This window comes from Scyliorhinus torazame, chromosome 4 (assembly GCF_047496885.1).
Source record: "Scyliorhinus torazame isolate Kashiwa2021f chromosome 4, sScyTor2.1, whole genome shotgun sequence".
NCBI classification, from domain to species: Eukaryota; Metazoa; Chordata; class Chondrichthyes; order Carcharhiniformes; family Scyliorhinidae; genus Scyliorhinus; species Scyliorhinus torazame.
Genome location: NC_092710.1, coordinates 71628230 through 71652314, shown reverse-complemented (window position 1 = coordinate 71652314; position 24085 = coordinate 71628230). Strand labels below are relative to the sequence as shown.

Genomic DNA, 24085 nt, shown 5'->3' with positions numbered 1-24085 from the left:
AGTCAGTGTTCAGATATCTCCCTGAGAGAGAGGGACTGAGAGACACCAGTCAGTGTACAGATATCTCCCTGAGAAAGAGACTGAGAGAACCCAATCAGTGTACAGATATCTCCCTGAGTGAGAAAGATTGAGAGACACCAGTCAGTGTACAGATATCTCCTTGAGAGAGAGGGTCTGAGAGACACCAGTCAGTGTACAGATGTCTCCCTGAGAGAGAGAGACTGAGAGAACCCAGTCAGTGTACAGATATCTCCCTGTGAGAGAGGTGCTGAGAGACACCAGTCAGTGTACAGATATCTCCCTGAGAGACAGACTGAGAGACACCAGTCAGTGTACAGATAGCTCCCTGAGAGAGAGGGACTGAGAGACTCCAGTCAGTGTACAGATATCTCCCTGAGAGAGAGACTGAGGGACACCAGCCAGTGCACAGATATCTCCCTGAGACAGAGACTGAGAGACACCAGTCAGTGTACAGATATCTCCCTGAGTGAGAGAGACTGAGAGACACCAGTCAGTGTACAGATATCTCCCTGAGTGAGAGAGACTGAGAGACACCAGTCAGTGTACAGATATCTCCCTGAGAGAGAGACTGAGGGACACCAGTCAGTGTACAGATATCTCCCTGAGACAGAGACTGAGAGACACCAGTCAGTGTACAGATATCTCCCTGAGTGAGAGAGACTGAGAGACACCAGTCAGTGTACAGATATCTCCCTCAGAGAGAGACTGAGAGACACCAGTCAGTGTACAGATATCTCCTTGAGAGAGAGGGACTGAGAGACACCAGTCAGTGTACAGATATCTCCCTGAGAGAGAGACTGAGAGACACCAGTCACTGTACAGATATCTCCCTGAGAGAGAGACTGAGGGACACCAGTCAGTGAACAGATATCTCCCTGGGAGAGAGACTGAGAGAACCTAGTGAGTGTACAGATATCTCCCTGAGAGAGACTGAGAGACACCAGTGTACAGATATCTCCCTGAGAGAGAGACTGAGAGAACCCAGTCAGTGTACAGATATCTCCCTGAGTGAGAGAGACTGAGAGACACCAGTCAGTGTACAGATATCTCCCTGAGAGAGAGGGACTGAGAGACTCCAGTCAGTGTACAGATATCTCCCTGAGAGAAGGACTGAGAGACACCAGTCAATGTAAAAATATCTCCCTGAGTGAGAGAGACTGAGAGACACCAGTCAGTGTACAGATATCTCCCTGAGAGAGAGAGACTGAGAGACACCAGTCAGCGTACAGATATCTCCCTGAGAGACAGACTGAGAGATACCAGTCATTGTATAGATATCTCCTTGTGATAGAGGAGCTGAGAGACACCAGTCAGTGTACAGATATCTGCCTGAGAGGGAAGGACTGAGAGACACCAGTCAGTGTACAGATATCTCCCTGAGAGAGAGAGACTGAGAAACACCAGTCAGTGTACAGATATCTCCCTGAGTGAGAGGGACTGAGAGACACCAGTCAGCGTACAGATATCTCGCTGAGAGAGAGGGACTGAGAGACACCAGTCAGTGTACAGATATCTCCCTGAGAGACTGAGAGACACCAGTCAGTGTACCGATATCTCCCTGAGAGAGAGAGACTGAGAGACACCAGTCAGTGTACAGATATCTCCCTGAGAGAGAGAGACTGAGAGACACCAGTCAGTGTACAGGTATCTCCCTGAGAGAGAGGGACTGAGAGACACCAGTCAGTGTACAGATATCTCCCTGAGAGAGAGGGACTGAGAGACACCAGTCAGTGTACAGATATCTTCCTGAGAGAGAGGGACTGAGAGACACCAGTCAGTGTACAGATATCACCCTGAGAGAGGGACTGAGAGACACCAGTCAGTGTACAGATATCTCCCTGAGAGAGACTGAGAGACATCAGTCAGTGTACAGATATTTCCCTGAGAGAGAGAGACTGAGAGACACCAGTCAGTGTACAGATATCTCCCTGAGTGAGAGAGACTGAGAGACACCAGTCAGTGTACAGATATCTCCCTGCGAGAGAGAGACTGAGAGACACCAGTCAGTGTACAGATATCTCCCTGACAGAGAGGGACTGAGAGACACCAGTCAGTGTACAGATATCTCCCTGAGAGAGAGACTGAAGGACACCAGTCAGTGTACAGGTATCTCCCTGAGAGAGAGGGACTGAGAGACACCAGTCAGTGTACAGATATCTCCCAGAGGGGGACTGAGAGACACCAGTCAGTGTACAGATATCTACCTGAGAGAGAGACTGAACGACACCAGTCAGTGTACAGATATCTCCCTGAGTGAGAGAGACTGAGAGACACCAGTCAGTGTACAGATATCTCCCTGAGAGAGAGACTGAGAGACACCAGTCAGTGTACAGATATCTCCCTGAGAGAGAGAGACTGAGAGACACCAGTCAGTGTACAGATATCTCCCTGAGAGAGAGAGACTGAGAGACACCAGTCAGTGTACAGATATCTCCCTGAGAGAGAGAGACTGAGAGACACCAGTCAGTGTACACATATCTCCCTGAGAGAGAGCGACTGAGAGACACCAGTCAGTGTACAGATATCTCCCTGAGAGAGAGGGACTGAGAGACACCAGTCAGTGTACAGATATCTCGCTGAGAGAGAGGGACTGAGAGACACCAGTCAGTGTACAGATATCTCCATGAGAGAGAGAGACTGAGAGACACCAGTCAGTGTACAGATATCACCCTGAGAGAGAGGGACTGAGAGACACCAGTCAGTGTACAGATATCTCGCTGAGAGAGAGGGACTGAGAGACACCAGTCAGTGTACAGATATCTCCCTGAGAGAGAGAGCCTGAGAGACACCAGTCAGTGTACAGATATCTCCCTGAGAGAGGGACTGAGAGACACCAGTCAGTGTACAGATATCTCTCTGAGAGAGAGACTGAGAGAACCCAGTCAGTGTACAGATATCTCCCTGAGAGAGAGGGACTGAGAGACACCAGTCAGTGTACAGATATCTCCCTGAGAGAGAGACTGAGAGACACCAGTCAGTGTACAGATATCTCCCTGAGAGAGACTGAGAGACACCAGTCAGTGTACAGATATCTCCCTGAGAGAGAGACTGAGGGATACCAGTCAGTGTACAGATATCTCCCTGAGAGAGGGACAGAGAGACACCAGTCAGTGTACAGATATCTCCCTGAGAGAGAGACTGAGAGAACCCAGTCAGTGTACAGATATCTCCCTGAGAGAGACTGAGAGACACCAGTCAGTGTACAGATATCTCCCTGAGAGAGAGACTGAGGAACACCAGTCAGTATACAGTTATCTCCCTGAGAGACTGAGAGAACCCAGTCAGTGTACAGATATCTCCCTGAGAGAGACTGAGAGACACCAGTCAGTGTACAGATATCTCCCTGAGAGAGGGACGGAGGGACACCAGTCAGTGTACAGTTATCTCCCTGAGAGACTGAGAGAACCCAGTCAGTGTTCAGATATCTCCCTGAGAGAGAGGGACTGAGAGACACCAGTCAGTGTACAGATATCTCCCTGAGAAAGAGACTGAGAGAACCCAATCAGTGTACAGATATCTCCCTGAGTGAGAAAGATTGAGAGACACCAGTCAGTGTACAGATATCTCCTTGAGAGAGAGGGTCTGAGAGACACCAGTCAGTGTATAGATGTCTCCTTGAGAGAGAGAGACTGAGAGAACCCAGTCAGTGTACAGATATCTCCCTGTGAGAGAGGTGCTGAGAGACACCAGTCAGTGTACAGATATCTCCCAGAGAGACAGACTGAGAGACACCAGTCAGTGTACAGATAGCTCCCTGAGAGAGAGGGACTGAGAGACTCCAGTCAGTGTACAGATATCTCCCTGAGAGAGAGACTGAGGGACACCAGCCAGTGCACAGATATCTCCCTGAGACAGAGACTGAGAGACACCAGTCAGTGTACAGATATCTCCCTGAGTGAGAGAGACTGAGAGACACCAGTCAGTGTACAGATATCTCCCTGAGTGAGAGAGACTGAGAGACACCAGTCAGTGTACAGATATCTCCCTGAGAGAGAGACTGAGGGACACCAGTCAGTGTACAGATATCTCTCTGAGACAGAGACTGAGAGACACCAGTCAGTGTACAGATATCTCCCTGAGTGAGAGAGACTGAGAGACACCAGTCAGTGTACAGATATCTCCCTCAGAGAGAGACTGAGAGACACCAGTCAGTGTACAGATATCTCCTTGAGAGAGAGGGACTGAGAGACACCAGTCAGTGTACAGATATCTCCCTGAGAGAGAGACTGAGAGACACCAGTCAGTGTACAGATATCTCCCTGAGAGAGAGTCTGAGGGACACCAGTCAGTGTACAGATATCTCCCTGGGAGAGAGACTGAGAGAACCTAGTGAGTGTACAGATATCTCCCTGAGAGAGACTGAGAGACACCAGTGTACAGATATCTCCCTGAGAGAGAGACTGAGAGAACCCAGTCAGTGTACAGATATCTCCCTGAGTGAGAGAGACTGAGAGACACCAGTCAGTGTACAGATATCTCCCTGAGAGAGAGGGACTGAGAGACTCCAGTCAGTGTACAGATATCTCCCTGAGAGAAGGACTGAGAGACACCAGTCAATGTAAAAATATCTCCCTGAGTGAGAGAGACTGAGAGACACCAGTCAGTGTACAGATATCTCCCTGAGAGAGAGAGACTGAGAGACACCAGTCAGTGTACAGATATCTCCCTGAGAGACAGACTGAGAGATACCAGTCATTGTATAGATATCTCCTTGTGATAGAGGAGCTGAGAGACACCAGTCAGTGTACAGATATCTGCCTGAGAGGGAAGGACTGAGAGACACCAGTTAGTGTACAGATATCTCCATGAGAGAGACTGAGAGACACCAGTCAGTGTACAGATATCTCCCTGAGAGAGAGACTGAGGAACACCAGTCAGTATACAGTTATCTCCCTGAGAGACTGAGAGAACCCAGTCAGTGTACAGATATCTCCCTGAGAGAGACTGAGAGACACCAGTCAGTGTACAGATATCTCCCTGAGAGAGGGACGGAGGGACACCAGTCAGTGTACAGTTATCTCCCTGAGAGACTGAGAGAACCCAGTCAGTGTTCAGATATCTCCCTGAGAGAGAGGGACTGAGAGACACCAGTCAGTGTACAGATATCTCCCTGAGAAAGAGACTGAGAGAACCCAATCAGTGTACAGATATCTCCCTGAGTGAGAAAGATTGAGAGACACCAGTCAGTGTACAGATATCTCCTTGAGAGAGAGGGTCTGAGAGACACCAGTCAGTGTACAGATGTCTCCCTGAGAGAGAGAGACTGAGAGAACCCAGTCAGTGTACAGATATCTCCCTGTGAGAGAGGTGCTGAGAGACACCAGTCAGTGTACAGATATCTCCCTGAGAGACAGACTGAGAGACACCAGTCAGTGTACAGATAGCTCCCTGAGAGAGAGGGACTGAGAGACTCCAGTCAGTGTACAGATATCTCCCTGAGAGAGAGACTGAGGGACACCAGCCAGTGCACAGATATCTCCCTGAGACAGAGACTGAGAGACACCAGTCAGTGTACAGATATCTCCCTGAGTGAGAGAGACTGAGAGACACCAGTCAGTGTACAGATATCTCCCTGAGTGAGAGAGACTGAGAGACACCAGTCAGTGTACAGATATCTCCCTGAGAGAGAGACTGAGGGACACCAGTCAGTGTACAGATATCTCCCTGAGACAGAGACTGAGAGACACCAGTCAGTGTACAGATATCTCCCTGAGTGAGAGAGACTGAGAGACACCAGTCAGTGTACAGATATCTCCCTCAGAGAGAGACTAAGAGACACCAGTCAGTGTACAGATATCTCCTTGAGAGAGAGGGACTGAGAGACACCAGTCAGTGTACAGATATCTCCCTGAGAGAGAGACTGAGAGACACCAGTCAGTGTACAGATATCTCCCTGAGAGAGAGTCTGAGGGACACCAGTCAGTGTACAGATATCTCCCTGGGAGAGAGACTGAGAGAACCTAGTGAGTGTACAGATATCTCCCTGAGAGAGACTGAGAGACACCAGTGTACAGATATCTCCCTGAGAGAGAGACTGAGAGAACCCAGTCAGTGTACAGATATCTCCCTGAGTGAGAGAGACTGAGAGACACCAGTCAGTGTACAGATATCTCCCTGAGAGAGAGGGACTGAGAGACTCCAGTCAGTGTACAGATATCTCCCTGAGAGAAGGACTAAGAGACACCAGTCAATGTAAAAATATCTCCCTGAGTGAGAGAGACTGAGAGACACCAGTCAGTGTACAGATATCTCCCTGAGAGAGAGAGACTGAGAGACACCAGTCAGTGTACAGATATCTCCCTGAGAGACAGACTGAGAGATACCAGTCATTGTATAGATATCTCCTTGTGATAGAGGAGCTGAGAGACACCAGTCAGTGTACAGATATCAGCCTGAGAGGGAAGGACTGAGAGACACCAGTCAGTGTACAGATATCTCGCTGAGAGAGAGGGACTGAGAGACACCAGTCAGTGTACAGATATCTCCCTGAGAGACTGAGAGACACCAGTCAGTGTACAGATATCTCCCTGAGAGAGAGAGACTGAGAGACACCAGTCAGTGTACCGATATCTCCCTGAGAGAGAGAGACTGAGAGACACCAGTCAGTGTACAGATATCTCCCTGAGAGAGAGAGACTGAGAGACACCAGTCAGTGTACAGGTATCTCCCTGAGAGAGAGGGACTGAGAGACACCAGTCAGTGTACAGATATCTCCCTGAGAGAGAGGGACTGAGAGACACCAGTCAGTGTACAGATATCTCCCTGAGAGAGAGGGACTGAGAGACACCAGTCAGTGTACAGATATCACCCTGAGAGAGGGACTGAGAGACACCAGTCAGTGTACAGATATCTCCCTGAGAGAGACTGAGAGACACCAGTCAGTGTACAGATATTTCCCTGAGAGAGAGAGACTGAGAGACACCAGTCAGTGTACAGATATCTCCCTGAGTGAGAGAGACTGAGAGACACCAGTCAGTGTACAGATATCTCCCTGAGAGAGAGACTGAAGGACACCAGTCAGTGTACAGGTATCTCCCTGAGAGAGAGGGACTGAGAGACACCAGTCAGTGTACAGATATCTCCCAGAGGGGGACTGAGAGACACCAGTCAGTGTACAGATATCTCCCTGAGAGAGAGACTGAACGACTCCAGTCAGTGTACAGATATCTCCCTGAGTGAGAGAGACTGAGAGACACCAGTCAGTGTACAGATATCTCCCTGAGAGAGAGACTGAGAGACACCAGTCAGTGTACAGATATCTCCCTGAGAGAGAGAGACTGAGAGACACCAGTCAGTGTACAGATATCTCCCTGAGAGAGAGAGACTGAGAGACACCAGTCAGTGTACAGATATCTCCCTGAGAGAGAGAGACTGAGAGACACCAGTCAGTGTACACATATCTCGCTGAGAGAGAGAGACTGAGAGACACCAGTCAGTGTACAGATATCTCCCTGAGAGAGAGGGACTGAGAGACACCAGTCAGTGTACAGATATCTCGCTGAGAGAGAGGGACTGAGAGACACCAGCCAGTGTACAGATATCTCCCTGAGAGAGAGAGACTGAGAGACACCAGTCAGTGTACAGATATCACCCTGAGAGAGAGGGACTGAGAGACACCAGTCAGTGTACAGATATCTCGCTGAGAGAGAGGGACTGAGAGACACCAGTCAGTGTACAGATATCTCCCTGAGAGAGAGAGACTGAGAGACACCAGTCAGTGTACAGATATCTCCCTGAGAGAGAGAGCCTGAGAGACACCAGTCAGTGTACAGATATCTCCCTGAGAGAGGGACTGAGAGACACCAGTCAGTGTACAGATATCTCTCTGAGAGAGAGACTGAGAGAACACAGTCAGTGTACAGATATCTCCCTGAGAGAGAGGGACTGAGAGACACCAGTCAGTGTACAGATATCTCCCTGAGAGAGAGACTGAGAGACACCAGTCAGTGTACAGATATCTCCCTGAGAGAGACTGAGAGACACCAGTCAGTGTACAGATATCTCCCTGAGAGAGAGACTGAGGGATACCAGTCAGTGTACAGATATCTCCCTGAGAGAGGGACAGAGAGACACCAGTCAGTGTACAGATATCTCCCTGAGAGAGAGACTGAGAGAACCCAGTCAGTGTACAGATATCTCCCTGAGAGTAACTGAGAGACACCAGTCAGTGTACAGATATCTCCCTGAGAGAGGGACGGAGGGACACCAGTCAGTGTACAGTTATCTCCCTGAGAGACTGAGAGAACCCAGTCAGTGTTCAGATATCTCCCTGAGAGAGAGGGACTGAGAGACACCAGTCAGTGTACAGATATCTCCCTGAGAAAGAGACTGAGAGAACCCAATCAGTGTACAGATATCTCCCTGAGTGAGAAAGATTGAGAGACACCAGTCAGTGTACAGATATCTCCTTGAGAGAGAGGGTCTGAGAGACACCAGTCAGTGTACAGATGTCTCCCTGAGAGAGAGAGCCTGAGAGAACCCAGTCAGTGTACAGATATCTCCCTGTGAGAGAGGTGCTGAGAGACACCAGTCAGTGTACAGATATCTCCCTGAGAGACAGACTGAGAGACACCAGTCAGTGTACAGATAGCTCCCTGAGAGAGAGGGACTGAGAGACTCCAGTCAGTGTACAGATATCTCCCTGAGAGAGAGACTGAGGGACACCAGCCAGTGCACAGATATCTCCCTGAGACAGAGACTGAGAGACACCAGTCAGTGTACAGATATCTCCCTGAGTGAGAGAGACTGAGAGACACCAGTCAGTGTACAGATATCTCCCTGAGTGAGAGAGACTGAGAGACACCAGTCAGTGTACAGATATCTCCCTGAGAGAGAGACTGAGGGACACCAGTCAGTGTACAGATATCTCCCTGAGACAGAGACTGAGAGACACCAGTCAGTGTACAGATATCTCCCTGAGTGAGAGAGACTGAGAGACACCAGTCAGTGTACAGATATCTCCCTCAGAGAGAGACTGAGAGACACCAGTCAGTGTACAGATATCTCCTTGAGAGAGAGGGACTGAGAGACACCAGTCAGTGTACAGATATCTCCCTGAGAGAGAGACTGAGAGACACCAGTCAGTGTACAGATATCTCCCTGAGAGAGAGACTGAGGGACACCAGTCAGTGAACAGATATCTCCCTGGGAGAGAGACTGAGAGAACCTAGTGAGTGTACAGATATCTCCCTGAGAGAGACTGAGAGACACCAGTGTACAGATATCTCCCGAGAGAGAGACTGAGAGAACCCAGTCAGTGTACAGATATCTCCCTGAGTGAGAGAGACTGAGAGACACCAGTCAGTGTACAGATATCTCCCTGAGAGAGAGGGACTGAGAGACTCCAGACAGTGTACAGATATCTCCCTGAGAGAAGGACTGAGAGACACCAGTCAATGTAAAAATATCTCCCTGAGTGAGAGAGACTGAGAGACACCAGTCAGTGTACAGATATCTCCCTGAGAGAGAGAGACTGTGAGACACCAGTCAGCGTACAGATATCTCCCTGAGAGACAGACTGAGAGATACCAGTCATTGTATAGATATCTCCTTGTGATAGAGGAGCTGAGAGACACCAGTCAGTGTACAGATATCTGCCTGAGAGGGAAGGACTGAGAGACACCAGTCAGTGTACAGATATCTCCCTGAGAGAGAGAGACTGAGAAACACCAGTCAGTGTACAGATATCTCCCTGAGTGAGAGGGACTGAGAGACACCAGTCAGCGTACAGATATCTCGCTGAGAGAGAGGGACTGAGAGACACCAGTCAGTGTACAGATATCTCCCTGAGAGACTGAGAGACACCAGTCAGTGTACCGATATCTCCCTGAGAGAGAGAGACTGAGAGACACCAGTCAGTGTACAGATATCTCCCTGAGAGAGAGAGACTGAGAGACACCAGTCAGTGTACAGGTATCTCCCTGAGAGAGAGGGACTGAGAGACACCAGTCAGTGTACAGATATCTCCCTGAGAGAGAGGGACTGAGAGACACCAGTCAGTGTACAGATATCTTCCTGAGAGAGAGGGACTGAGAGACACCAGTCAGTGTACAGATATCACCCTGAGAGAGGGACTGAGAGACACCAGTCAGTGTACAGATATCTCCCTGAGAGAGACTGAGAGACATCAGTCAGTGTACAGATATTTCCCTGAGAGAGAGAGACTGAGAGACACCAGTCAGTGTACAGATATCTCCCTGAGTGAGAGAGACTGAGAGACACCAGTCAGTGTACAGATATCTCCCTGCGAGAGAGAGACTGAGAGACACCAGTCAGTGTACAGATATCTCCCTGACAGAGAGGGACTGAGAGACACCAGTCAGTGTACAGATATCTCCCTGAGAGAGAGACTGAAGGACACCAGTCAGTGTACAGGTATCTCCCTGAGAGAGAGGGACTGAGAGACACCAGTCAGTGTACAGATATCTCCCAGAGGGGGACTGAGAGACACCAGTCAGTGTACAGATATCTACCTGAGAGAGAGACTGAACGACACCAGTCAGTGTACAGATATCTCCCTGAGTGAGAGAGACTGAGAGACACCAGTCAGTGTACAGATATCTCCCTGAGAGAGAGACTGAGAGACACCAGTCAGTGTACAGATATCTCCCTGAGAGAGAGAGACTGAGAGACACCAGTCAGTGTACAGATATCTCCCTGAGAGAGAGAGACTGAGAGACACCAGTCAGTGTACAGATATCTCCCTGAGAGAGAGAGACTGAGAGACACCAGTCAGTGTACACATATCTCCCTGAGAGAGAGCGACTGAGAGACACCAGTCAGTGTACAGATATCTCCCTGAGAGAGAGGGACTGAGAGACACCAGTCAGTGTACAGATATCTCGCTGAGAGAGAGGGACTGAGAGACACCAGTCAGTGTACAGATATCTCCATGAGAGAGAGAGACTGAGAGACACCAGTCAGTGTACAGATATCACCCTGAGAGAGAGGGACTGAGAGACACCAGTCAGTGTACAGATATCTCGCTGAGAGAGAGGGACTGAGAGACACCAGTCAGTGTACAGATATCTCCCTGAGAGAGACTGAGAGACACCAGTCAGTGTACAGATATCTCCCTGAGAGAGAGAGCCTGAGAGACACCAGTCAGTGTACAGATATCTCCCTGAGAGAGGGACTGAGAGACACCAGTCAGTGTACAGATATCTCTCTGAGAGAGAGACTGAGGGAACCCAGTCAGTGTACAGATATCTCCCTGAGAGAGAGGGACTGAGAGACACCAGTCAGTGTACAGATATCTCCCTGAGAGAGAGACTGAGAGACACCAGTCAGTGTACAGATATCTCCCTGAGAGAGACTGAGAGACACCAGTCAGTGTACAGATATCTCCCTGAGAGAGAGACTGAGGGATACCAGTCAGTGTACAGATATCTCCCTGAGAGAGGGACAGAGAGACACCAGTCAGTGTACAGATATCTCCCTGAGAGAGAGACTGAGAGAACCCAGTCAGTGTACAGATATCTCCCTGAGAGAGACTGAGAGACACCAGTCAGTGTACAGATATCTCCCTGAGAGAGAGACTGAGGAACACCAGTCAGTATACAGTTATCTCCCTGAGAGACTGAGAGAACCCAGTCAGTGTACAGATATCTCCCTGAGAGAGACTGAGAGACACCAGTCAGTGTACAGATATCTCCCTGAGAGAGGGACGGAGGGACACCAGTCAGTGTACAGTTATCTCCCTGAGAGACTGAGAGAACCCAGTCAGTGTTCAGATATCTCCCTGAGAGAGAGGGACTGAGAGACACCAGTCAGTGTACAGATATCTCCCTGAGAAAGAGACTGAGAGAACCCAATCAGTGTACAGATATCTCCCTGAGTGAGAAAGATTGAGAGACACCAGTCAGTGTACAGATATCTCCTTGAGAGAGAGGGTCTGAGAGACACCAGTCAGTGTATAGATGTCTCCTTGAGAGAGAGAGACTGAGAGAACCCAGTCAGTGTACAGATATCTCCCTGTGAGAGAGGTGCTGAGAGACACCAGTCAGTGTACAGATATCTCCCAGAGAGACAGACTGAGAGACACCAGTCAGTGTACAGATAGCTCCCTGAGAGAGAGGGACTGAGAGACTCCAGTCAGTGTACAGATATCTCCCTGAGAGAGAGACTGAGGGACACCAGCCAGTGCACAGATATCTCCCTGAGACAGAGACTGAGAGACACCAGTCAGTGTACAGATATCTCCCTGAGTGAGAGAGACTGAGAGACACCAGTCAGTGTACAGATATCTCCCTGAGTGAGAGAGACTGAGAGACACCAGTCAGTGTACAGATATCTCCCTGAGAGAGAGACTGAGGGACACCAGTCAGTGTACAGATATCTCTCTGAGACAGAGACTGAGAGACACCAGTCAGTGTACAGATATCTCCCTGAGTGAGAGAGACTGAGAGACACCAGTCAGTGTACAGATATCTCCCTCAGAGAGAGACTGAGAGACACCAGTCAGTGTACAGATATCTCCTTGAGAGAGAGGGACTGAGAGACACCAGTCAGTGTACAGATATCTCCCTGAGAGAGAGACTGAGAGACACCAGTCAGTGTACAGATATCTCCCTGAGAGAGAGTCTGAGGGACACCAGTCAGTGTACAGATATCTCCCTGGGAGAGAGACTGAGAGAACCTAGTGAGTGTACAGATATCTCCCTGAGAGAGACTGAGAGACACCAGTGTACAGATATCTCCCTGAGAGAGAGACTGAGAGAACCCAGTCAGTGTACAGATATCTCCCTGAGTGAGAGAGACTGAGAGACACCAGTCAGTGTACAGATATCTCCCTGAGAGAGAGGGACTGAGAGACTCCAGTCAGTGTACAGATATCTCCCTGAGAGAAGGACTGAGAGACACCAGTCAATGTAAAAATATCTCCCTGAGTGAGAGAGACTGAGAGACACCAGTCAGTGTACAGATATCTCCCTGAGAGAGAGAGACTGAGAGACACCAGTCAGTGTACAGATATCTCCCTGAGAGACAGACTGAGAGATACCAGTCATTGTATAGATATCTCCTTGTGATAGAGGAGCTGAGAGACACCAGTCAGTGTACAGATATCTGCCTGAGAGGGAAGGACTGAGAGACACCAGTTAGTGTACAGATATCTCCATGAGAGAGACTGAGAGACACCAGTCAGTGTACAGATATCTCCCTGAGAGAGAGACTGAGGAACACCAGTCAGTATACAGTTATCTCCCTGAGAGACTGAGAGAACCCAGTCAGTGTACAGATATCTCCCTGAGAGAGACTGAGAGACACCAGTCAGTGTACAGATATCTCCCTGAGAGAGGGACGGAGGGACACCAGTCAGTGTACAGTTATCTCCCTGAGAGACTGAGAGAACCCAGTCAGTGTTCAGATATCTCCCTGAGAGAGAGGGACTGAGAGACACCAGTCAGTGTACAGATATCTCCCTGAGAAAGAGACTGAGAGAACCCAATCAGTGTACAGATATCTCCCTGAGTGAGAAAGATTGAGAGACACCAGTCAGTGTACAGATATCTCCTTGAGAGAGAGGGTCTGAGAGACACCAGTCAGTGTACAGATGTCTCCCTGAGAGAGAGAGACTGAGAGAACCCAGTCAGTGTACAGATATCTCCCTGTGAGAGAGGTGCTGAGAGACACCAGTCAGTGTACAGATATCTCCCTGAGAGACAGACTGAGAGACACCAGTCAGTGTACAGATAGCTCCCTGAGAGAGAGGGACTGAGAGACTCCAGTCAGTGTACAGATATCTCCCTGAGAGAGAGACTGAGGGACACCAGCCAGTGCACAGATATCTCCCTGAGACAGAGACTGAGAGACACCAGTCAGTGTACAGATATCTCCCTGAGTGAGAGAGACTGAGAGACACCAGTCAGTGTACAGATATCTCCCTGAGTGAGAGAGACTGAGAGACACCAGTCAGTGTACAGATATCTCCCTGAGAGAGAGACTGAGGGACACCAGTCAGTGTACAGATATCTCCCTGAGACAGAGACTGAGAGACACCAGTCAGTGTACAGATATCTCCCTGAGTGAGAGAGACTGAGAGACACCAGTCAGTGTACAGATATCTCCCTCAGAGAGAGACTAAGAGACACCAGTCAGTGTACAGATATCTCCTTGAGAGAGAGGGACTGAGAGACACCAGTCAGTGTACAGATATCTCCCTGAGAGAGAGACTGAGAGACACCAGTCAGTGTACAGATATCTCCCTGAGAGAGAGTCTGAGGGACACCAGTCAGTGTACAGATATCTCCCTGGGAGAGAGACTGAGAGAACCTAGTGAGTGTACAGATATCTCCCTGAGAGAGACTGAGAGACACCAGTGTACAGATATCTCCCTGAGAGAGAGACTGAGAGAACCCAGTCAGTGTACAGATATCTCCCTGAGTGAGAGAGACTGAGAGACACCAGTCAGTGTACAGATATCTCCCTGAGAGAGAGGGACTGAGAGACTCCAGTCAGTGTACAGATATCTCCCTGAGAGAAGGACTGAGAGACACCAGTCAATGTAAAAATATCTCCCTGAGTGAGAGAGACTGAGAGACACCAGTCAGTGTACAGATATCTCCCTGAGAGAGAGAGACTGAGAGACACCAGTCAGTGTACAGATATCTCCCTGAGAGACAGACTGAGAGATACCAGTCATTGTATAGATATCTCCTTGTGATAGAGGAGCTGAGAGACACCAGTCAGTGTACAGATATCTGCCTGAGAGGGAAGGACTGAGAGACACCAGTCAGTGTACAGATATCTCCATGAGAGAGAGAGACTGAGAAACACCAGTCAGTGTACAGATATCACCCTGAGAGAGAGGGACTGAGAGACACCAGTCTGTGTGCAGATATCTGAGAGAGAGGACTGAGACACCAGTCAGTGTGCAGATATTTCCCTGAGAGAGAGGGACTGAGAGTGTGATGAACGGTTACTGCCTTATCATCATGTAAGGTGATGTCCCCTTTAAGACCAGGCGTGGAACCTTGGGGACTCCGCCTCTGGCTCCGCCCATCTGGGAGCCATACATAAAGGCCTGCCTCATGGTCTGTATAGCAGTCAGCTCTCGTCCAAATCTGTAGCATAGTTATTAGCCTAATAAAGCCTTCTTTATAGTTTAATCTCTAAGCATCATTATTGAGGGTACCTCAATTTATTAGGCTAAACTAGATTCAGGATGGACGCAGGCCTAAAACCAGAGAAGCTCAATCTGGAAGCACGAACGCCGGAGGCAAAGGACATTTTTTAATACTGGCTGCGGTGCTTCGAAGCCTACCTGGACTCCGCAGAGACTCCCATCCTGGGGCCACGCAAGCTGCGTCTACTCCACGCCCGGGTGAGTCACAGAATCTCCGCCACGCTCGAAAAGGCGACGACTTATGAGGAAGCGACTTCCTCAGACTCGCCCGTATTACAGGCCTGCGCCACGCGGCGACCCGCTCACCATGGGGGCACACCTTGCTACTTCTGCGGGCAGGGCCAGCACCCACGCCCACGCTGCCCAGCCCGCTCCGCGATCTGCAGCGACTGCGGGAAAAAAGGGCACTTTGCGAGGGTCTGCCTGGCCAGACCCAGGGGCCAGCAAAACAAAGAACAGCCGGCCCGAAAATCAGGCTCTCAGGCCCGCAGGCCTCGCAATGCTGCTGCGCACCGACCCGACACGTCCTCTTCTGACGCGTCATCAGCCTCGTGCGAATCATGGGAGCGGCCACCTGGTTGGCGGCCATCTTCTCGACCCGACACGTGCGACCAACGGCAGCGGCCATTTTACGACTCCGACTACCCGCGACTGGGTGCGATCACCCTCGATCAAACTCGGCCAAAACACCTGCAGAACTCCATGATGCAGGTCCAGGTCAACGGGCACGACACTGCATGCCTCTTCGACTCCGGGAGCACGAAGAGCTTTATCCACCCCGAAACGGTAAGGCGCTGCTCCCTACGCACCCAGCCCACATCCCAAACCATAGCCCTCGCATCTGGGTCCCACTCGGTACAAATCACGGGGTACTGTATTGTGGATCTCTCGATCCAGGGTGCCAAATACACCCGTTTCAAATTTTATATCCTCCCTCACCTCTGTGCCCCCCCTGCTGCTCGGACTGGATTTCCAGTGCAGCCACCGAAGCCTGACACTGAAGTTCGGCGGACCCTTGCCCCCCCCTCACGGTGTGCTGCCTTGCGACACTGAAAGTCGCACCCCCCTCGCTATTCGCTAACCTCACTCCCGACTGTAAGCCCGTCGCCACCAGGAGCCGGCGCTACAGTGCCCAAGATATGGCTTTTATCAAGTCAGAGGTCCAGCGTTTACTGGGAGAGGGGGGTCATCGAGGCTAGCAACAGCCCTTGGAGAGCGCAAGTGGTGGTAGTCCGGTCCGGGGAGAAGAAACGGATGGTCGTGGATTATAGCCAGACCATAAACCGATTCACGCAGCTTGATGCGTACCCCCTTCCTCGCATCGCGGAAATGGTAAATCGGATCGCCAAATACCGAGTCTTTTCCACGGTCGACATCAAATCCGCCTACCACAAGTTCCCCATCTGACCAAAAGACCGCCCCTATACTGCCTATGAAGCAGCCGGTCGGCTCTTCCACTTCCTCGGGGTCCTCTTTGGTGTCACAAATAGGGTCTCCGCCTTTCAAAGGGCGATGGACCAAATGGTGGACCAGTACGGTTTGTGGGCTGCATACCCGTACTTGGACAATGTCACCATCTGCGGCCATGACGCTAACCTCAAAAAGTTCCTCCAGACCGCCCGAGCCCTTAACCTGACCTATAACGAGGGCAAATGCGTTTTCCACACCACCCGGCTGGCCATCCTTGGCTATGTCGTGGAAGACGGGGTCCTAGGTCCCGACCCCGACCGCATGCGCCCCCTTAAGGAACTCCCTCTCCCCCGGTGCTTGGGGCATTTCTCCTATTACGCCCAGTGGGTCCCCAAGTATGCGGACAAATGCCGACCACTCCTAAAGACCACCACTTTTCCCCTCTCGGCTGAGGCTCAATTGGCCTTCAACCGCATCAAGGCCGACATCCTCAAGGCCGCCATGCACGCGGTGGACGAAACCATCCCTTTCCAGGTAGAGAGCGATGCATCAGACATCGCCCTGGCTGCTACCCTCAATCAAGGAGGCAGACCAGGAGCGTTCTTCTCCCGAACCCTCACCGCCTCCGAGGTTCGACACTCTGCAGTCAAAAAGGAGACACAAGCCATTGTGGAGGCTGTACGACGCTGGAGACACTACCTAGCCGGTAGGAGGTTTACCCTCGTCACCGACCAACGGTCGGTCGCCTATATGTTCGATAACACGCAACGGGGCAAAATAAAAAACGATAAAATTTTGAGGTGGAGGATCGAACTCTCCACCTACTCGTACGATATCGAGTATCGTCCAGGGGAGCTCAACGAGCCCCCAGATGCCCTGTCCCGCGGCACATGCGCCAACGCGCAGGAGGACCACCTGCAAGCCATCCACAATGACCTCTGCCACCCGGGGGTTACCCGGCTCGTCCATTTCATCAAGTCCCGCAACCTATCTTACTCAACCAAGGAGGTCAAGGCCATGGTCAGGGCCTGCCAAGTCTGTGCAGAGTGCAAACCGCACTTCTATCGGCAGGACAAGGTTCGGCTCGTGAAGGCCTCGGGCCCCTTTGAGCGACTGAGCGTGAACTTCAAGGGGCCTCTCCCGTCCACCAACTGTTATGCCTATTTCCTCACTGTTATCGATGAGTTCTCCCGTTTCCCATTCGCCATTTCCTGCCCCGACATGACCTCAGCCACGGTGATTAAGGCACTGCACAGCATCTTCACCCTGTTCGGTTTCCCTGCTTATATCCACAGCGACCGGGGTACATCGTTCATGAGCGATGAACTGCGTCGGTATCTGCTCAGCAAAGGCATCGCCTTGAGCAGAACGACCAGTTATAACCCGCGGGGAAACGGGCAGGTGGAAAGGGAGAACGTGACAGTGTGGAAGGCTGTCCTTCTGGCCCTGAGTTCGAGAAATCTCCCAACCACCCGCTGGCAGGAGGTACTACCCGATGCCCTACACTCTATTAGGTCACTCCTCTGCACGGCCACGAATGAGACCCCTCACAACCGATTGTTTCTCTTCCCCAGGAAGTCTACCTCCGGGGTCTCGCTTCCACCTTGGCTGATGGCTCCGGGACCTGTTCTTCTCCGGAGGCACGCGAGGACCCCCTAGTTGAAAAGGTCCAACTGCTCCACGCCAACCCCAGTTACGCCTACGTGGAGTACTCCGACGGCAGGCAAGATACGGTTTCCCTCCGCGATCTGGCACCCGCTGGATCCTCCACCACAGACGCCCCTTCCCGCGCCGCGCCCCTGCAGGACCCGTCGCCCCCTACAACACACCCCCTTCCGGCCCTACCACCCGTTGGTGAGCCCCACCGTGCCCCCTCTTTACACACCCCGCCGGCGCCGGCACCGCTACCCCCGGCCCTGCCTAGTTCCCCTGCCCCGACCCGGACCGAAGCTCCGACCGCTGTGCTCCCGGATGTGCCCTCAACCGGGACGTCCGTGCCCGCCGCACCATCGCCCGTATTGAGGAGGGCGAGGAGGACGATCCGGCCACCGAGACGGATGGACCTATGATGGCACTTCACCCCCGCCGGACTCTTTTTTGAACAGGGGGTGAATGTGATTAACGGTTACTGCCTTCTCATCATGTAAGGTGATGTCGCCTTTAAGACCGGGCTTGGAACCCTGGGGACTCCGCCTCTGGCTCCGCCCATCTGGGAGCCATACATAAAGGGCTGCCTCATGGTCTGTGTAACAGTCAGCTCTCGTCTCTAGCTCTAGCATAGTTATTAGTCTAATAAAGTCTTCTTTACAGTTTAATCTCGAAGCGTCATTATTGGGGGTACCTCAGCTACGTAGCCGTACTGCGGGTTTGCGTGGAGTAGTTGTATCCTATCAACCAACGGATCCGCCTTGTGGAGCCGCACGTGCTTGTGGAGGAGAACGGGTCCTGCCGCTGCCAGCCACTTCGGGAGTGAAACCCCGGAGGTGGACTTCCTGGGGAAGGCAAAGAGACGTTTATGGGGGGTTTCGTTAGTCGCGATGCACAGGAGCGACCGAATGGATTGAAGTGCGTCGGGGAGGACGTCCTGCCAGCGGGAGGCCGGGAGATTTCTGGACCGCAGGGCCAGCTGGACGGCCTTCCAGACCGTCCCATTCTCCCGCTCCACCTGCCCGTTTCCCCTGGGGTTGTAGCTGGTCGTCCTGCTCGAGGCAATGCCCCTGTTGAGCAGGTACTGGCGCAGCTCATCGTTCATAAATGAGGATCCCCGGTCGCTGTGGACGTAGGCGGGGAAACCGAACAGAGCGAAGATGGTGTTGAGGGCTTTGATGACGGTGGCAGACGTCATTTCGGGGCATGGGATGGCGAAGGGGAATCAGGAATATTCATCGACCACATTGAGAAAATACGTGTTGCGGTCAGTGGAGAGGAGGGGCCCTTTGAAGTCCACACTGAGGCGTTCAAAGGGGCGGGAGGCCTTCACCAGGCACGCATGGTCAGGCCGGTAGAAGTGCGGTTTACACTCCGCGCTGACCTGGCAGTCTCTGGTGATAGCCCTGACTTCCTCGACGGAATAGGGCAGATTGCGGGCCTTAATGAAGTGATAAAAGCGGGTGACCCCTGGGTGACAGAGATCGTCGTGCAAGGTCCGGAGTCGGTCCACTTGTGCGCTGGCACATGTACCTCGGGACAGGACATCGGGGGGGCTCATTAAATGTACTGGTGCGATACAAAATCTCATAATTAAAGGGGGAGAGCTCGAACCTCCACCGCAAGATTTTATCATTTTTGATCTTACCTCGCTGTGTGTTGTTCAACATGAAGGCAACCGACCGTTGGTCTGTGAGGAGAGTGAATCTCCTGCCGGCCAGGTATTGCCTCCAATGCCACACAGCTTCAACGGGCCTCCTTTTCGACGGAGGAGTGCCGAATTTCGGAGGCATGGAGGGTGCGGGAAAAGAATGACACGGGCCTGCCTGCCTGGTGCATCGCTCTCGACTTGGAAGGGGAGCGTCTCGTCGATCGCGTGCATCGCGGCCTTGGCAATGTCGGCCTTGATACGATTGAAGACCTGGCGAGCCTCGGCCGTCAGTGGGAAACTGGTGGAGTGGATGGGTGGGCGGGCCTTGTCTGCCTAGTTAGGAACCCACTGGGCGTAGTGCGAAAAGAACCCCAGGCATCGTTTGAGGGTTTTGGGGCAGTGGGGAAGGGGGAGATCCATGAGGGGGCGCATGCGATTGCGGTCAGGCCCTAGAACTCCGTTCTGAACCACATAGCCGAGGATGGCTAATCGGTTTGTGCTGAACACACACTTCTCCTTGTTGTAGGTTAGGTTGAGGAGTTTGGCAGTTTGGAGAAATTTGGAAAGGTTAGCGCCGTGGTCCTGCTGGTCGTGGCCGCAGACGGTGACGTTATCCAGGTACGGGAAAATGGCCCGCAATCCGTACCGGTCAACAATTCGGTCCATCTCCCGTTGGAAGACCGAGACCCCGTTAGTGACACCGAAGGGAACCCTAAGGAAATGGTAAAGGCGGCCGTCCGCTTCAAATGCGGTGCCTTGCGAATGGGGAGCTGGTGGTAGGCAGATTTCAGATCCACTGTCGAGAAGACCCGGTATTGTGTAATCTGATTGACCACATCAGATATGCATGGCAGGGGGTACGCCTCGAGCTGCGTGTACCGATTGATGGTCTGACTGTCGTCAACGACCATCCTGTTTTTCTCCCCAGTTTTCACCACTACCACTTGGGCTCTCCAGGGGCAGTTGCTGGCCTCGATGATACCTTCCCGCAGCAGCCGCTGGACCTCAGACCTGATGAAGGTCCTGTCCTGGGCGCTGTACCGTCTGCTCCTGGTGGTGACGGGTTTGCAATCCGGGGTGAGGTTTGCAAACAGAGAAGGCGGGTCGACCTTAAGGGTCGTGAGACCGCATACAGTAAGGGGTGATTATCATAGATTATCATAGAATTTACAGTGCAGAAGGAGGCCATTCGGCCCATCGAGTCTGCACCGGCTCTTGGAAAGAGCACCCTACCCAAGGTCCACACCTCCACCCTATCCCCATAACCCAATAACCCCACCCAACACCAAGGGCAATTTTGGTCACGAAGGGCAATTTATCACGGCCAATCCACCTAACCCACACATCTTTGGACTGTGGGAGGAAACCGGAGCACCCGGAGGAAACCCACGCACACACGGCGAGGATGTGCAGACTCCGCACAGACAGTGACCCAAGCCGGAATCGAACCTGGGACCCTGGAGCTGTGAAGCATTTGTGCTATCCACAATGCTACCGTGCTACCAGGCCGAGTAGCAAGGCCGCGCAGAGTTTGGGGAGGACGTAGAGCCGGAAGCCGCTGAACTCTATGCCCTGGATGGTGAGGGTGGCGATGCAGTACCCCCCGATCACCACCGAGTGGGATCCAGAGGCCAGGGAGATTCTTTGGTTAATGGCATGTACCGCGAGGGAGCAGCGCCTTTCCGTATCGGGGTGGATTAAGCTCTCAGTACTCCCGGAGCCCAGAAGGCAGGATATCTCATGCCGTCGACCTTCACCTCTGTCGACGCGATCGCGAGGTTGTGCGGTCGGGACTGGTCGATCGTGACGGTGGCGAGACGCGGCTGGTCGTCGGCGGTTGCAGGCGATGAGCGGCCCGATGAGGTGCCCGACGGGCAGGGGTCCTGAGGCGGGGAAGATGGCGGCGCCCACGGGCCGCACGTGTCCTGGGGCAGGCAAGATGGCTCCGCCCATTGGTTGTGAGGCAGGCAAGATGGCGGCGCCCACGGGACGCACGTGTTGTGAGGGGAACGAGATGGCGGCGCCCATGGGCCGCACGTGGTCTGAGGCGAGGAAGATAGCGGTGCCCACTGGCCGCACGCCGGGGGTGCAGGGACAATTGCGGCGATTGAGCGGGCCTGGCACACTGCAGCGAAATGTCCTTTCTTCCCGCAGGCCTTGCAGAGCGCGCTCCGCTCCGGGCAGCGCTGTCGAGGGTGTTTTGTCTGTCCGCAGAAGTAGCATTTGGGTCCCACGGGGTTGGTTTGCTGCCGCGCAGCGCAGGCGTGGGGTTGGTTGGGGCGGTCGCTGATGGGGTCCACGATGGGGTGGCCGCTGGCAGGGTCCACGTTGCCCAGGAGGGGTGGGCCGTGCGGTCGGGCGCATACGCCTGTACGTTGCGTGAGGCGACTGTGAGCGAGAGCGGTAGTTTCTTGGTCGCCGCGAGGTCAAGCGTAGCCCCTTCTAAGAGGCGCTGGCGGTTGTAGGCCGATCCTATGCCCGTAATGAACGTGTCTCTCATTAGCAGGTTGGAATGTTCAGCGGCCGAAACGGCCTGGCAATCACAGTCTCTCACCAGGACGAGCAGGGCACGCCAGAAATCTTCCAGACTCACCGGGAAGTTGATGCTGCGTGGACAGGAGGTGCCTGGCGTAGATCTTGTTGGTCTGCTGAGCGTAGCTCTCCTTCAGTAACGCCATGGCCTCTGTGTAGGTAGGCGTGTCCTGGATGAGGGGAAAGACATCGGAGCTCAGTCGCGTTACAGAATCTGGAGCTTCTGTGCTTCTGAGATTGGGTCTATCGCAGATCCGATGTATGCTTCAAAGCAAGCTAGCCAATGTGCAAAGTCCTTTTTGGCGTTATCTGCTTGAGGATGCAGCTGCAGGCAATCCGGCTTGATGCGGAGATCCATCTTTGGAAAATCTATGTGTAATAAATTGATGCACTATCAATTGCGATGAGACGAGAGTAGAGAGTAATCTAGGCTTTTTTACACAGAGATGTGTTGCCTCCTACAGTTGCTGCCGAAATGGCTGCAGTTCGGAGAGCACACACATTTATACTCGACAACTGGGCGGAGCCAGCAGGCAGGGATCTACACCCGTACGTAATACCCTCGTATGCAGTGCTGTATATACAATATGATACAACAGTGGTGACTACCACAGCGTTTAAACTGAGAGTCAACAGAACAAACACTACTTCAGTGTTGAGAGATTGTCACGAGGAGACTTGATCGAAGTGTTCAAAATCATAATGGGTTTGGACAGGGCGCATCGGGAGAAAGTGTGCCTGCTGGCGGAAAAGTAAAGCACTAAAGAACACCAGTTCAGAGTGAGTGGGAAATGGATGAGGTGTGACAGGAGGAGGGAAGCTTTTCAGGTAGAGAGTGGGTGGGATCAGGAATGAATTGACTGTCTGTGTGGTGGAGGCAGGTTAGATTGTGACATTCTAACGTGAAATTGTTAATTGAGGAAAAAACATTAGACAGGACCACAGTGAATGGGCGGGCGAGCATGGGAAAAGACTTACTGTTCTACTGCATCTCTCATCACCTCAAGAGTGTTTCAAAGCATTTCACACCAAGTAAGTACTTTTCAACTGTAATAACCGTTTTCATATGGCATTCAATATCTGCACAGCAAGATCCATCAATGGGAATGTGATACCCAAACTTCTTTTAGGGTTGTTGATTGAGGGACAAATCCTGGATTGGATACTGGAGAGGACACCTCTGCTCTACATTGCTATTGCTGGAGCTTTTAGATCCACCCGAGAAATAGGTGGAGCCTTTGATCAATGCCCTATCTGAAAGACACAACTCTGGCAAATGCAGCGCTCCCCCAGCACTGACCCTCTGTCAGTGCAGAACTCCCTCCGTACTGACCCTCTGACAGTGCAGAACTCCCCCAGCACTGACCCTCTGTCAGTGCAGAACTCCCTCAGTACTGACCCTCTAGCAGTGCAGCGGAGGCTCCCTCAGTACTGACCCTCTGACAGTGCAGCACTCCCTCAGTACTGACTCACTGACAGTGCAGCACTCCCTCAGTACTGACCCTCTGACAGTGCAGCACTCCCTGAGTACTGACCCTCTGACAGTGCAGCACTCTCTCAGTACTGACCTCTGACAATGCAGCACTCCGTCAGTAGTGACCCTCTGACAGTGCAGCGCTCCCTCAGTACTGACCCTCTGACAGTGCAGTACTCCCTCAGTACTGACCCTCTGACAGTGCAGAACTCCCTCAGTACTGACC

At 52.2% G+C, this 24085-nt stretch overlaps 1 protein-coding gene across 1 annotated transcript in view; it reads right to left on the bottom strand.

The window, feature by feature from the left end:
* LOC140411401 (uncharacterized) overlaps nt 1-24085 on the bottom strand; it is a 287890-nt gene that overhangs the window by 255459 nt on the left and 8346 nt on the right. The gene's annotated exons all lie outside the window — the stretch shown is intronic.